Here is a 15,367-nt window from a genome sequence, read left to right as displayed (position 1 = left end):
CACAATGACCATGTCAGAATCGATCTGTTCTCTTGCTAATGCCATTAACGTTATTTCCATTTTATTTTATTTTATTTTATTTTATTTGTTTGCTAGTACAAACACAAATGGTATGATCATTCTTCTTCAGGATTTCTGGTGCCCATGGGCAACAGTTTCTCTAGAGAAACACTGCTGGGCCATAGGGAATGTGCATCTTCAAATTTATTAGAAAATACCAAATTGCTTCAAAACTGCCCCAAAGTAGTTACCAATTTATACTCTCACCAGTAAATAATATTTCCCATGCTCTATATCCTTGTCAATACTTGGTATCATTAGATTTTAAAAATTTATGCCAGTATGGGGGTGTAAAATGATATATTTTGCAGATTAAAATTTGCATTTTTCTACATCATTAATGAAGTCAAACATCTTTTCATATGTTTATTGCCTATTCAGGTGGCTGCTGTTGCTGCTGCTGCTTCTTCTTCTTCTTCTCCTTCTTCTTTTAAAGTTTATTTATTCATTTTTGAGAGAGAGAGAGTACAAGCAGGAGAGGGGCAGAGAGAGAGGGAAACAAAATCTGAAGTAGGTTCCAGGCTCTGAGCTGTCAGCACAGAGCCTGACTCTCGGGACTCAAACTCATGAGCCCTGAGATCATGACCTGAGCTGAAGTTGTTCTCTTAACTGACTGAGACACCCAGACGCCCCATTCAGACTTCTTCTAATGCAAAATGCCTATTTATGTCATCAGCCCATTTTTCCATGGGTTTTGTGTCACTGTCGTATTAATCTGTAGGAGTTTTTTTTTAATATATATTCTAAATTATTAAGAAGCTTTTGGTGCTTATATATACTGCAAATACCTCCTCCCTGATTATGCTTTATCTTTTTACTTTTTAATATTGGTTTTCAATGAATATGGGGTGTTTGGGTGGCTTAGTCAGTTAAGCGTCTGACTTCGGCTCAGGTCATGATCTCATGCTTCAAGGGTTTGAGCCCCATGTCGGGCTCTGTGCTGACAGCTCAGAGCCTGGAGCCTGCTTAGATTCTGTGTCTCCCTCTCTCTCTCTCCCCCTCCCCAGCTCAGGCTCTGTCTCTGAAAAATAAAGGTTAAAATTTTAAAAAATATATTGGTTTTTGATGAATAGAAATTTAAAATTTATTCATTTTTTCCCTCTGCGGTATGTGCTATTTATGTCTTTTTTTTTTTTTTAAAGACATTCCTTCATTGCTGAGGTCATAAAAATATTTGTCTATGCTTCCTTCAAAAAGTTTTTAAGGTTTGCTTTTCACAAGTAGGCTCCATAACCAGCATGGAGCCCAATGCCGGTCTTGAACTCACAACCCTAAGATCAAGACCTGAGCTGAGATCAAGAGTCAGACATATAACCAACTCATCCACCCAGGCCCCCCATGCAGGTCTTTAATCCGAGTGGAACCTGTTTTTGTAGGTTAAGGGAAGTAAGGATTTGATTATAATATTTGTTTCTGTGTAAATAACCACTTGCTCAAGCTTCTTTCTGAAAACACTTTCTTCACTTAGCTTCAGGGACACCACGCATTCCCCATCTTCCTCCCACCGGCATCAGTGCTTCTTGGTCTTCATTGCTGGCTCTTCTTCCTCTCTGCAGTCTCTAACTGATGGAGTGACCCTGGAGTACCCCTCTCCTCTTGTCTATCTAAATTTCTCTCAGTATTCTCTCTCTGGATAATCTCATCCAAGTCCATGGCTATAAATAACATAGCCATGGATGCTGGACACTCCCAAGTTCCTATCCTTACCCTCTTCCTCCATAATCGCCACATGGCTCACTCCTTCCCATCTCCCGGGGTTCCCATCAATGTCACCTCCTCAGAGAGTTCTTCCCTGACCATATGAGACAAAATATCATCACCTGTAACTCTCTGTATACTTACCTTGCTTTAGTTTATATCAACATATCATCAGTTACCTGTAGACCTCGTATTAGAAGTCTATCTGATACCATCCGTCCAGCAGTCAAGTATATATGTCATGGGCTTTGAACTGTTTGCTGGTGCATCCAAAAATCTAGGCGCAGTGCCTGGTGCATTATAGATGCACAAGAAACACTTGTAGTAAAAGAAACAATGATAATCATTTAATACAGCACCGCATAGCCTGCGAGGATCATTTGCATAGATCATGTTCTCCTAGTCTCAATTGAATCTTCAGAGAGATGGTTTTCCCTGTATCTGTGAATATCAGCAATAATCTCTCTTCCTTCAAAGGTATCTTAAAATTTTTTACTCGGAATACTTAACGTTGTTCCCAGTTCTACGTGTTATTAGGTGTGTGACTCTCACTGGGGGAGATTGAACCATAACATCTCATCGATGACTTCAGGCCATGACAGCTGTCATTCAGCTTTTTCACACACACAGGATGTAGTTCTAAGAAAGACACAAGCAATTCAAACGAAGGCACCTTCAAAGGTGTTTGAATGTTAAATCTAAAAAAATCCAGGACTATTAGATTAGTGGCTCTCAGTAATTTCTTTTCAGCCAGAATACAAGCCTGTGGGCTGCTCTGATTTTTATACAGCCATAAACAGTTTTGCTGGAAGCAAAACACTATGGTATTAGAATAATACTACAGAACATTTTTATTCACTACAACTGCCAGAATCACATTCCACATTTACACACAGGGTTACCTAGCAGGCCTGGGCTTCGCTTCAAAGCCCCTCCAGGAGATGTCCAGACAATATCCAGACTGCTATCCACCTTACATTATTGTTAAGCCAGTAAATTTACGCAGCTAACCCATAAAAATACACATGTGGCAGGCTTGAGCCGCCAGAGAAATTTATTCACTTACTATGTCTATTGAGGGTTTTGGAACCTAATATGCAAGAATTTGGTCACTTCGGTTAAATTACCAGTTCACACTCTGACTCATTCCACAGCACAAATAGAACGTATTTGTGTGTATCTCTCCCTGAGGACACAAAAAGGGAGCCTGAGGCTGATATTAAAATAGATTTCTCATTTTCTGAGAACTTACTGTGCTGTTTCTGTTATCGACGGTTCAGGCGCTGTGGGTGCTGACAGCTCACCATCTCCAAGCGCTCTTTCAAGACAACGTGGGAAAGACAATGCACTTTGCAGGGAGGGAGTGAAACTTTAAGCCCTGTTGACAGAGCTGTCGAAGGTGGGTGACAAACTGTAAAACAGGGAGCCCTGAACAGTCCAAGCTTATCGGCAACACATCGAACTATCCTCACAGAAATCTCGGGCAGAGGTGGGTGGGGTTAATGACACTCATGGACAGTGAAACAGAAACTGAATCAAGAGGAGCAGCCTGTCTGGAGGTGCAAAAGAAGCGCGACACCAATCTTAAATAAATTCCAAAACAGCAGCTGCATGTAGTGGTCTGGACATTCGAGGTTCAGATATGAGATACATGTCACCTGGAAAGTCTCAGGAGTGACTTCATCAGATTCTAAGAGGCGTAAAGGACATTAGTCAGGAGATGCTCATGTACCTGCTGTAACATGTAATCACCAAAGTTAACTGGCTTCAGCACAGAAGAGTCACAACCCATGATGGGCAGGTGTGGCCAAGAAGCTCTGTTCCACATGGTCACTCAAGGACTCAGATGACCCTTGTCTTCTGGAGCCCTAGAGTTCTCAGAAGATTCTCTGCATCCTGCCAACAGACAAGGGGAGAGAGACAGGGGATCTGAAGAGGGATTAGGGACCACATTCTACTGGCCAAGACGAGTTGCATGACCACCTCTAGACAGCGGGGGCTTGGGAAGTGGCAGTCTAGCTGTGTGACCAGGAAGGAGAGGATTAGGAAGTGAGCACTAGCAGCCTCCGGTACAAACTCTTGAAAGAATAAGACTCAATTTTGGAAACAAGCTTGTTAAGTTTGAGAAAAGCCAAAAAACAAAAAAACAAAAAAACAAAAAACAAAAACAAAGGACTGAACCTCAACACAGAATCAGTAAGAGGTTATATGTTGAATTCGAGTAATGCTGTCTTCTTTCAAAAATGTTCTTTGGGCCACCACTTTTGGAATTTCCTTCAGAAGCAGCACAGAAATTCAATTCTACCTCATCACCCTGGTATAAGCCAGTCCTCAAAAGATTGAATGTATCCACCCTGTGACTGATATCCATCAATTTGATTTTTGCTTCTGAAGAAAATGCCTTGAATTGCTTCGATTTTACATAGTCAGAAAGTATAAATAAAATAATTTTTGGGTCACCTGGGTGGCTCAGTTGTTTGAGCATCTGACTTTGGCCCAGGTCATGATCTCATGGTTCATGTGTTCGAGTCCCACGTCAGTCTCTCTGCCATCAGTGTGAAGCCCGCTTTGGATCCTCAGTCTCCCTCTCTCTTTGCCCCTCCCCAACTTGTACACATGCTCTCTCAAAAATAAATAAACATAAAAAAAATCTCTGCAAGGTGTGGATAAATAAAGATAGATTAATCTTCTGGGAATTAATCTTTATTCTTTTTTTTTTAATGTTTTATTTATTTCTAGGAGAGAGAGAGACAGCGTGAGCAGGGGAGGGTCAGAGAGAGAGGGAGTCACAGACTGAAACAGGCTCCAGGCTCTGAGCTGACAGTCAGCACAGAGCCCGACGCGGGGCTTGAACCCACGAACCGCGAGATCATGACCTAAGCGAAAGTCGGACACTTAACCGACTAAGCCACCCAGGCGCCCCAATCTTTATTCTTTGAAAGGAAATCTGCAGCGGGATGTCAGCAACATAGTGGAATAGGAGTTTTCCACTGTCTTCCCCCTGAGGAATAGCAATTTTGACAGCTGCCCCTGGATGCGATTGCTTTTTGGGAAGTCCAGGAGTTTCTTAGAGAAGCTCCAGCACATCACTGAAGAAAAAAAAATCAGGAGTGGACACATTGAAAATGGTGAGAGGAACAGTTTTATTTTACCAACATTGCTTGTCTTGCAAAGTCTCTCTCTCCCAAGAGAGACTTCTCTCAGCTGGATGGCAGCTTCTCCTATGAGGGAAAGTGAGAGTATGTGAGAGCTGGCTTCCCCGGCTGTGGGGAAAGACCCACTCCTTTCTTGCCCCATCCAGAAAACTGAGGTGAGCTGCATGACTTGGGGGAGGGGCTGAGAGGGCAGCCTGGGCTTTCCGAGGGCAGCAGAGGGATGTGGATCCCTCTAAGCTACTAACCACTTCAGGAAGTCCGTCAGGAAGCCTACCCAGGAGCCATTGAGGACACCTTGCCTGCAGGTCCATATGGATACAGCAGTAAGGGCAAGATCTCTTAAAGTACTCAAAAGCGTGCAGAAACAGTGCACTTCAAGTCTGAAAACCAAGGGTTGGCTCTATGCTAACGGAAGCCAGTGCCTGTACCTATGAAGTGAGAGCTAACCATCTTTCTTTATTTCAACACAGCAGAAGCAGAATTTCCACGTGCACATACACTTTCAAGGGGTCCCTTTCTCTCAGAATCTGAGATCTCCGTGCTCTGACCCCAACCAGCCTCTCCAGGCTGACCTCCAAGAACTCTCCGGCCATGTCTTGTGTTCCGAATACACCTGGTACCTTGTTTCTGCACTCACTCCTCCCCCTCTGCCTCTGGGTTCTCCCTCCTCCTTCCTCACCACCGTCCCTCATATTCACCAGTGGAAATCCTATCTATTCTTCAAGGTCCAGGAAAAAACACCTCTTTGTGAAATTTCCCCTGATCTATCTGAATCTCTGTAACACTTGGGTACCCTTTCTTATATCAAGTACTTCGTTACTTATGTTAATCGTTTTCTCCCTATCCTCAGGAGAAGTGTGTGGTGTATGTGTCTACTTCAACTTTCTGTTCCCTCAGACGGCCTAGTAATATGACTTTTACTTAGTAAAAACACGCCAAGCAGTTATTACATATTTCATGGACTTAAAATGAAGCAAATAAAAGATATCAATATTTGTCAACCAAAACAACTTTTAGTTAAAACACTCAACTACATGCTAGACCCTGTCTTAAGAACTTTTCATGTATTATTTATTAGATCATGTAATTGTCATATAGATATTTCTATATAAATAATACTTATATTTATTTTCACTTTGCTTGGCTATTTTATAACTATTTTATTTTTGGCTACTTTATGTATAACATCATGACTCACTAATTTGTAATGTATAAGTTCCAAAATGAAAATTAAGTCAAGTATCAGAGGAAATACAATACAAACTTCCCCACTTAAGGAGACTTATATTTAGGAATTTCACTTTTTTTTTAATTAAAAATGTTTTTAATTTAGGGGCACCTGGGTGGCTTAGTCAGTTGAGCGTCCAACTCTTCTTTTTTTAACGTTTATTTATTTTGAGAGACTGAGAGACAGAACAGGAGGGGGGAGGGTCAGAGATAGAGGGAGACACAGAATCTGAAGCAGGCTCCAGGCTTTGAGCTGTCAGCACAGAGCCTGACACGGGGCTCAAACTCATGAGCTGTGGAATCATGACCTGAGCCAAAGTCAGATACTTAACTGACTGAGCCACCCAGGCACCCTGAGTGTCCAACTCTTGATTTTGGTCGTGATCTTAGGGGTTTGTGGGTTCAAGCCCCACAGCAGGCTCTGCGCTGACAAGGCAGAGCCTGCTTGGGATTCTCACTCTCTCCTTCTCTCTCTGCCTCTCCCTCCCCCCCAGTTTCTCTCTCTCTCTCTCTGTCAACAAATAAACTTTTAAAAAAATCTAAAAAAGGCTGTGGTTTAAAGTACATTGGTTGCGGGGGGCCTGGCTGGTTCAGTTGGTAGAACACGTGGCTCTTGATCTCAGGGTTGTGAGTTCATGTCCATGTTGGGTGTAGAATTTACTTAAAACAAAACAAAACAAAACAAAACAAAAGTACATTGGTAGTTAAAAGAATCAGTGTATATTAGTCAAATGATAACATATAAGCAACCAGTGACTAGTAATAAAATCAAGGAATGGATTGTTCATAGAACGTGCCCATAACAACAACAAAAAACCCAGTATTTTTTCTCGTTAGGTCATGATTATCCAATATTTTTAAAGTGGCTTTTAAGGAGAGATTGCAGTGAATTCTTGCTTTATGAGAAGAATTCTTTTCCTGCCCTATGCTTCCCATTGCTAACAGGGCACAGGCCAAATTTTTGACCTCATTCTTGAAAGTATTCTCTTAATCACATTCTTAGTTGTTCTGTCAGCAAGTCAGAAAATGGATTTCTATTTTATCATGCAAGCCACAGCAATACGCCTTGTAATTGTTGATTTTGTATAGTCAGTCAGGCCTAAACACCAAGTTCACTGTCTGGTCATTGCCACGGAGGTGGTGTAACCCCCTTACTCACCCATTGTGGCTAAGTTTCTGCAGAAAATATTTCTTCTATTGTAGTGAAATATATATAAGATAAAATTTACCTGGTTGAACTATATCTAGGTATAGAATTTAGTGGCAGTAATCATATCCATATTGTTCTGCAGTCTTCCCCACCAGCCGTTCCAGTGTGTTCATCCACCCAAACTCTGTACCCATCAAACAATAACTCCCCATTCTCCCTCCCATTAGAGAGCAGCTTGGCATTCCCAGTAACCACCACTCAACTTTCTGTCTCTATAAACATGACTATTTTTTGGTACCTCACGTAAGTAGAATCAAGCATGAAATATTTTTAAATCAGTTCCTTCCTTAAAAACAAAAAAACCCAATAGGAGTGTCTGAGTGGCTCAGTTGGTGAAGCGTCTGACTCTTGAGTTTGGCTCAGGTCATTATCTCACAGTTCGTGAGTTTGAATGTGACCCGTTTGGCTCTACACTGATAGCGTGGAGCCTGTTTGGGATTTTCTCTCTCTCTCTCTCTCTGCTCCTCCCTCACTTTCTCTCTCAAAAATAAATATTTAAAAACAAAACTTCATGTGTTATATAAATCTTAAGCATCTTTGATTAAAGGAATTGGCTGAGTTTATTGAAAAGCCTAAATAAATCCCTTCCATCCCTCAAAAAAGGATTACAGACGAGGAATTATTTAACCTGGATGTGTATCAAAGCTTCATCAACATAGGCTAGCACCACTTGGAGTTTCTAGAAATGTTTCACTCCTCAGTTACGGAGCTATCCCAAGAATTCTGGGGTTTCCCAGTCTTTAAGAAGGGAGAAGTGCATGCTTTTTAATTGTTCAAGTAAGAGGTTTTGCTCCGGAAATCAATTTGGAAGAATGTTTGCTGTGGGGAAACACATTTTTTTTCCCACATCAAATCCAATGGCTGATCTTAACTGGTTAAAAATTTCAGTGTTTTTTTTTTACAGGTGGTCTAGATTTACTAAAAATGACTGATTGGTTTTAGTTTACCTCCAAAATATCATTAGAAAATCCACAGTTTTTCCTTATTTTAGGTAACAGTTGTTGGTATACGGACTTTTGGTTTCTAAATGTAAATTTAGACAAACGGAGCTATTTATTTTGGTTCAAACACCTTTTCTCCCTTCAGTGTTGAAGAAGAAAGTATAATATGTGGTTATCAAGCCTCACGAACATGGCCTGACATCTCAACTGCCCACTGACCCCTGCAGATCCCTGCCTCAGAGACTTCCAGCACTTGTGGTTTTCTGCCCTGAAAATGTCTACTTGGCACTTAGGTAGGTGCAGCCTGGAAAGGCAGGGAGGTGTCACGGGTCATTTTCTGTGTCAGCCTGGAGGGGCTGTAGTGCTCTGATACTTGTTGATCAAACTTTATTCTGAATGCTTCCGTGAAGGTGTTTTCTGATGAGATGAAGATTTAAGTTTATTTATTTATTTTGAGAGAGAGAGAGAAAGAGAGAGATGCAGAGAGAGGATCCCAAGCAGGCTCCACACGGTCAGCACAGAGCCCGATAAGGAGCTCCAACTCATGAACCATGAGATCGTGACCTGAGCTGGAATCAAGAGTCAGGACACTAAACTGACTCAGCCACCCAGGTGCCCCAATGAGATTAATATTTAAATCAGTGGACTAGGAGTAAAGCAAATTGTTCTCCCTAACGTGGGTGACTCTCATCCAATAAGGTGAAGCCTTTAAAGGGACAAAGACTGACTCTCTTCTGTATAGGAAGGAATTCTGCCAGCAGGTGGTCTAGAGATTCAAACTGCAACCCTTCCTCGAGTATCTAGCCTGCCAGCCCTCCCTCACCAGGTTTTAGACTTACTAAGTCTCCACAATCACGTGAGCCAGCTCCTTAAAATCAATCTATCTATCATCTAGCTAGCTCCTGTTGGTTGTTTCTCTGGAGAATCCTAATAATGGTGGGGAAGAGAGTTAACACCTCATGGAGCATCCCTTGATCCAATGGGAGACTGGAGCCTTGGATAAATGCTTCCCCCTTAGAAATGACTCTGAGGTGCTCAATATGGCTCCTTAGAAGGTCTCAGTGCGATACAGCCTCAGTTGGTCAACTAATGTGACCAATAAAACCAATTGGTCCTGCCTTCACCCTGATTTCATTCTTCTTAGTTGCTTGCTCTTGCCTGGGGACCGCTTCCCAAGACAAATTACACTCGCTCAAACCCTTACAGACATTTTGTGTCATCTGTACTTCTTTGTGTCTCTGTCTCTCCCTCTCCATCTCTCACACAGGCACAAACACATCTCTCCCCTCCACTTTCCTCTTTCTTGGTTTCACTCTTCTGCAGGTTAAGTTTATCTCAACTGGAGTCAAGACACCCACAATTTTAGGCTTATGTCGTACTAACTTGGCAAGCCCAGAGAGAAGAACATTTTCCCCCCAGTAGTGCTAGCAAAATTACTGGCTTGATGATTCCTGATTCTGATTCGCTTGGCATAGGTAGTGGCCCCTCTGAACCAATCATTGGCTTCAGTCAGGAGCCAGGTGGTGGGGTGAACCCCACCCAAACTGTTTACACTGAGAGCAGGAAAAGTATGCCAACCCAAAGGGGGTCCATATAGGGAACCAAATCCATACATTGTGGAGATTTAATTCTTCTTCAATGTCCTCTCTGCTTAGATTCATCCCCTCATCCCCTTAAGACAGCCACGAAGCAGTTCCTTTCCTGATTACCTCTTGGCTTAGTGCCAGGTGCCAGACTCCACTGGATGTGTGCTCGGATCTCTTACCTAAGTAGTAAATGTAGGACTTCGTCAAAATGACTCCTTCTCCTTCATTACACAAGGGAGGGACCTTCAGAACAATGGTACTCTGCCCAGTTCTACCTCCTTCATGATCTGCATCACCTCTCTCCTCCTCTGACCCCTTGTGTTTCCCAATACCAACTTAGTGTCGTGCAATTCATTTCTGGCACTAACTACCCAGAGTTAGTATAGACCCCACACATTAAGAAGGGCTCAGTTCTACAAGACTGCTCCCACTTCAGACACCAGCTTGAGTCAGGAGGGTCGCTTGAACTTCTGTTCAACTCAGCTGCAAATTCAGGAGTTCTTACAATGCCCTCCTCGTGTTTGATAATTCATTGGAACAACCCACAGAACTCAGGGAAGTGCTATACTTATAATTACCATTTTATTATAAAGGATTCAAATGAACAGCCAGATGAAGGGGTACTATAGAGTGAGGTCTGGGGGTCCAGAGAGCAAGAGTTTCTGTCCCTGTAGAGTTGGGGTACACCACCCAACTAGTATGTATATGCATCACCATCTGGAAGCTCCCCTAAACCTTCGTTTTCAGTTTTTAAAACCAAGGTTTCATTACACTGGCATAGTTGATTAAAATACTGGCTATTGGTGATTAACTTCAATCTCCAGCCCATCTCCTCTCCTCAGTGGCTGGAGATAGGGTTGAAAGGTTTTTTTTTTTTTTAATTTTTAAATGTTTTATTTATTTCTGAGAGAGAGAGAGAGAGAGAGAGAGCGCGTGAGCAGGGGAGGGTCAGAGAGAGAGGGAGATATAGAATCTGAAACAGGTTCCAGGCTCTGAGATAGCTGTCAGCACAGAGCCGGATGTGGGGCTCAAACCCATGAACAGTGAGATCATGACTTGAGCTGAAGTCGGATGCTCAACCGAATGAGCCACCCAGGCACGCTGATAGGGCTGAAAGTTCTAGCCCTCTAATCATGAGGTTGGGTTTTCCAGCAACCTCCCCCCATCCCGAAGCTAACAAGCTCCCACACCGACCCAGGTCTCATCATTAATATAACAAAGACACCCTAGCTCTCAAGAAATTCTAAAGGTTTTTGAAGCTCTGTGCCAGAAACCTGGGACAAAGGCCAAACCTTATTTTTATTATACCAAACCCTTCTTTCAGGACTGCCTGGCTAGTGACCCACCACTCACCATCCAGAGGAAGATTCTGGTGGCAGAGGATGTGGGTAGTGGGCTCCAGACCCTTGTATTGGGAACTCCATCTTCCACCAATGAGCAATGAGACTGATTTCCTTTTTTAAAGTGAATAAGCTGACACACTGACCAAAGTAAGCGTTAGTCTTATTGATGAAGGAATAGAAGTAGAACAATCTTCACCTTTAGCTCAGAAGCCTGACCTGTAGTCTTGCACAGTTTCAATAAGGATCAAATAAGTGCAGAGTGCTATATTTTTAAAGGGTCTCAAGATGACCTGTAAATCTCATCAATAGTAAATATCAAACTGAATAGTAAGCACCGGAAGTAGTTTTATGAGTAGAGATTTGAAGAAACGTTTATGATCTAATACTCCATGCATGTTCTCTCCCCCTTGCACACCAAGCACATAATCACAAGCTAAACATGGCAAAGGTGCAGCTCTTTCTGCCCGTGAGTCCTGTCTCCATGCTTAAATAAACTTACTAAACTGCCTGGTTAAAAGTCTCAAGAATTAATTCTTGACGGTCGCGTTCAGTGATCCCGCAACATTATTAACTTTATTAGGTTCATGAAAGAAAAGTATATTCTCATTAATGTGCCTTTGAGCTTGGTTACCCCTTTGTGCTAGACACAGAGAGTCAGATCCTCCTTCTACCACTTCAAGGAAGGGCTCGATGCCCAGATGTGGAGAGCAGAGTCAGCAAGCAGCTTTTTGAGTCTGTCTCAAATGCAGAGGGTCACTTCACTTCACCTGAGGTCATGCCCTTCCCGGGCAGCTCACAGCCAGTGATGAGTCACGTGAGCATAAAGGCCCGGTTGGTTCAGCTCAATGCAAGGCAATCCTAAGTTCACTCCAAAGCCACCCGTCAGGTTGACCAAGGTTTTGATGGGTCTACACTACATTTCAACTTCTTCTTTCCTTTCTGCCTAACCCGATCTTCTCTCCTTAAAAAAGGTGTCATAAACATCTTGCCCCCTGAAGTCCATCTCAGCATCTTCTTCTGGGGCACCCACCCTGTGACACATCTGCAAAAACATAAATTTGGTGTATGGGCTGAGAAGGATGTGGTTCCTTCCTGACACTGGCTTCAACAGTAATGGAAATAACGAGAATGGCCCTGCCCTACCATTTGGGATCGGTGATGTCAGCTCCAATTAGATTCTTTTGACCCCCAATTTTCTCCTTGGTTAGGATGAAACCCTCAAGATTATTGCCATCCTCAACAAAGCTAATCTTAAGTGATTCTTCCTTGAATGGCTCTCCTTCCTTTTCCTACTCATTGTGGAGTTGTTTTTGAGGAAATTGGATTCTTTAAATAAATGATCGATTTAAAGGATTATAGTCTCTCTACAAGGAATTTTTTAAGGAAGTTTTCCTTGGAGACCTTCACGTCCTTAGTCTCCTCTCTCACCTAAACACAGAAGCTCCTGAATCTAAAACTCTTGCCCTCACCTTTCTCTCCAAAGGTAGTTAGCCTGTTATTCAAGGTCCATCTCCAACATCACCACTTGTAGCACATGTACACAAATTCTGTGTTCTGGTACATCTGGGTGGCTCAGTTGGTTAAGCGTCTGACTTTGGCTCAAGTCATGATCTCTGTTTGTGAGTTTGAGCCCCACATCAAGCTCTGTGCTAACAGCTCAGAGCCTGGAGCCTGCTTCGGATTCTGTGTCACCCTCTCTCTCGGTCCCTCCCCTGCTCACACTCTGTGTCTCACTCTCTCTCAAAAATAAATAAACGTTAAAAAATTTATAAAAAAAAATTCTGTGTTCCAGCCACATCAAGCTATTTGATCTTTGAACATTACGTGTATTTCTAAAACCATACCTATATCCATGCTCTCTACCCCTCAGGCTGCCGGCCTGCATTCCCTGTCTTAATTCCCACTTCTAATCCCTCTTCCTGAAGGCAGCATCTCAGCTTTCACTTACTTGTTTGTGCCCTGAACACCTATATTTGGGGGTCATGTGCTACCTTGAACTGTTACTCTTTTACATGAATGCCCTTTCTTCCATCTCAACTGCATACATACTCCTGTCTTCTGGAGAGTCTGATGCTCAGTGTGTGTCTGTTACTTTCTCTGACCCCCTATGTCACCTGCATGGCAGATGTTTCAGTCACTATTGCTACACACAGTCCTGTGGTTTGAGCTCAACGGCAAGTCCTCTCGTGCAGCTGCAATCGGATGTCAGCTGGGCTCTCAGCCACCTGAGGTCCCCTTCCGCATCCCCCTTGCAGTATAACCTTCAGGGGATCACCTGCTTGGTCTACCCAAGGTAGGGCTTGCTGCTCCTCTTAATTAGCGTGGCTACTCCTATACTTTATCCCACTTCAGATATCAGCATACTTGATCGGCATATCCAGAAGTGAAATAGGTTTAATGAGCACAGCCAGGGACCAGGTAGGGTTAGTCATTCACCTGTCATTGAACTAAGTTCTCATCCAGCAGCTGCTCTTCCTCATGTCTAGTAATGCTGTGCACTCATTTGGCTGTCAAAGGGATACATGAAAAAGACAGATTTAAACAGATTTCCTTGAGATTGGCTTAAATTCCCAGAGGAGATCATTCTATCACATAGTTTTTTTTCCCTTTCAATAACATTTTCTTTCAACAACTTTCATCTTTGTGTGCCAACACCCATTATGTGGCATAGAAATGTTGATCATCTAAGCGGAAGTTTAGGTTTTCAAAGTCTCTGAAAAAAATCAACCCTCTCCCCTGCCCCCACCAACTGGGCTCGCAGACCATGGTTATCGGGACATGTACAAACCGGTCTGGTTCTTTTGTTACTAGGTTACCAATCAGGTTGCTAAACTGACTCAACTCGTTGATTAGATACCTGTGAATTCAGGGAAAACTAGTCAAACTCATTTAAATCAATCCCAGACACAGAGGTGGGCCAGTGTTTCCCCACGTATCACGTAATGTGTGCTCAGGTCCCCAGCAGAGAGGACGAGCAGACCCTGGGTGAGGTGACGACATTGCAGGTATTGTTAGTGCTCTTGCTCTCAAAGTCACTACCTGTGAATATATGCCACGTAGTACTGACTGCTTCAGACACGCCAAATGGATAGTTGGACTCAGCATTTCACTTTGATGGGAGGAACCTCAGAAGATGAATGAACAAGACCTGAATGCGTAGCACATTCTGAAACCAGGCATGTGGAAGCATGACTCCAAAACAGGTTAGAGACTTGCTCCCCCTAAAATCTTGTCCGTCTCAGTCAGCGGCATTATTGTCCACCTAGTTACTCAGGCCAAAGCCTCAGAGGCAACATCTCTTTCCCTCACCTTACCCACCCCACCGCACCCCTGCCGCCATGTTTACGGGAACGACATCACCCGAGCTCTAGCTTTACGATTCCTACATTCTCATACCTAACACTCATCACCATGTCCACCAACATCACTCCAGCCCAAGCCACCTGGCTTTCCTACTGGGACAAGTGCAGATGTCTTCTACCTTCTTCAGGGATTCAACCAAAAAGTATATATTTTTAAATTTCTGCAAGAAAAAAATACCATAACAAAATGAACAACAAATGACTCAACAGGAAACATCCTCTCTCTCTCACACACACAACACCAAGTTTAGGTGCCTTATTATATAAAGAGTTAATATAGCTTATTATTTAATAATATAAATATTTGAAGGGTGCCACAGTGGCTCAGCCTATTAAGCGTCCAACTTTGGCTCAGATCATGATCTCACAGTTCGCGGGTTCGAGCTCGCATCAGGCTGTGTGCTAACAGCTCAGAGCCTGGAGCCTGCTTCAGATTCTGTGTCTCCCTCTCTCTCTGCCCCTCCCTTGTACTCTGTTTCCCTATCTCTCAAAAACAAACATTTAAAAAAAGAAAGACAAGGATAACAGTGGTTGACTCTTGAAATGAGACCTAAGAATTAGGTGTAAGAGAGAGGAGACTTACTTTTTACTATTTTCCTTTGTGACATTTAAATTTGTACTGCTTAGAGGATTATCTATTTTTTAAAATGTTTTATTTATTTTTGAGAGAGAGATAGAGACGGTGTGAGCAGGGGAGGGTCAGAGATAGAGGGAGATGCAGAATCCAAAGAGAGGCTCCAGGCTCTGAGCCAGCTGTCAGCACAGAGCCCGACGCAGGGCTCAAA

This window comes from Hyaena hyaena, unplaced genomic scaffold, assembly GCF_003009895.1.
Source record: "Hyaena hyaena isolate Hyena2069 unplaced genomic scaffold, ASM300989v1 scaffold_418, whole genome shotgun sequence".
NCBI lineage: Eukaryota > Metazoa > Chordata > Mammalia > Carnivora > Hyaenidae > Hyaena > Hyaena hyaena.
The sequence above is the reverse complement of the archived record's forward strand: the minus strand, read 5'-3'. Positions refer to the sequence as shown.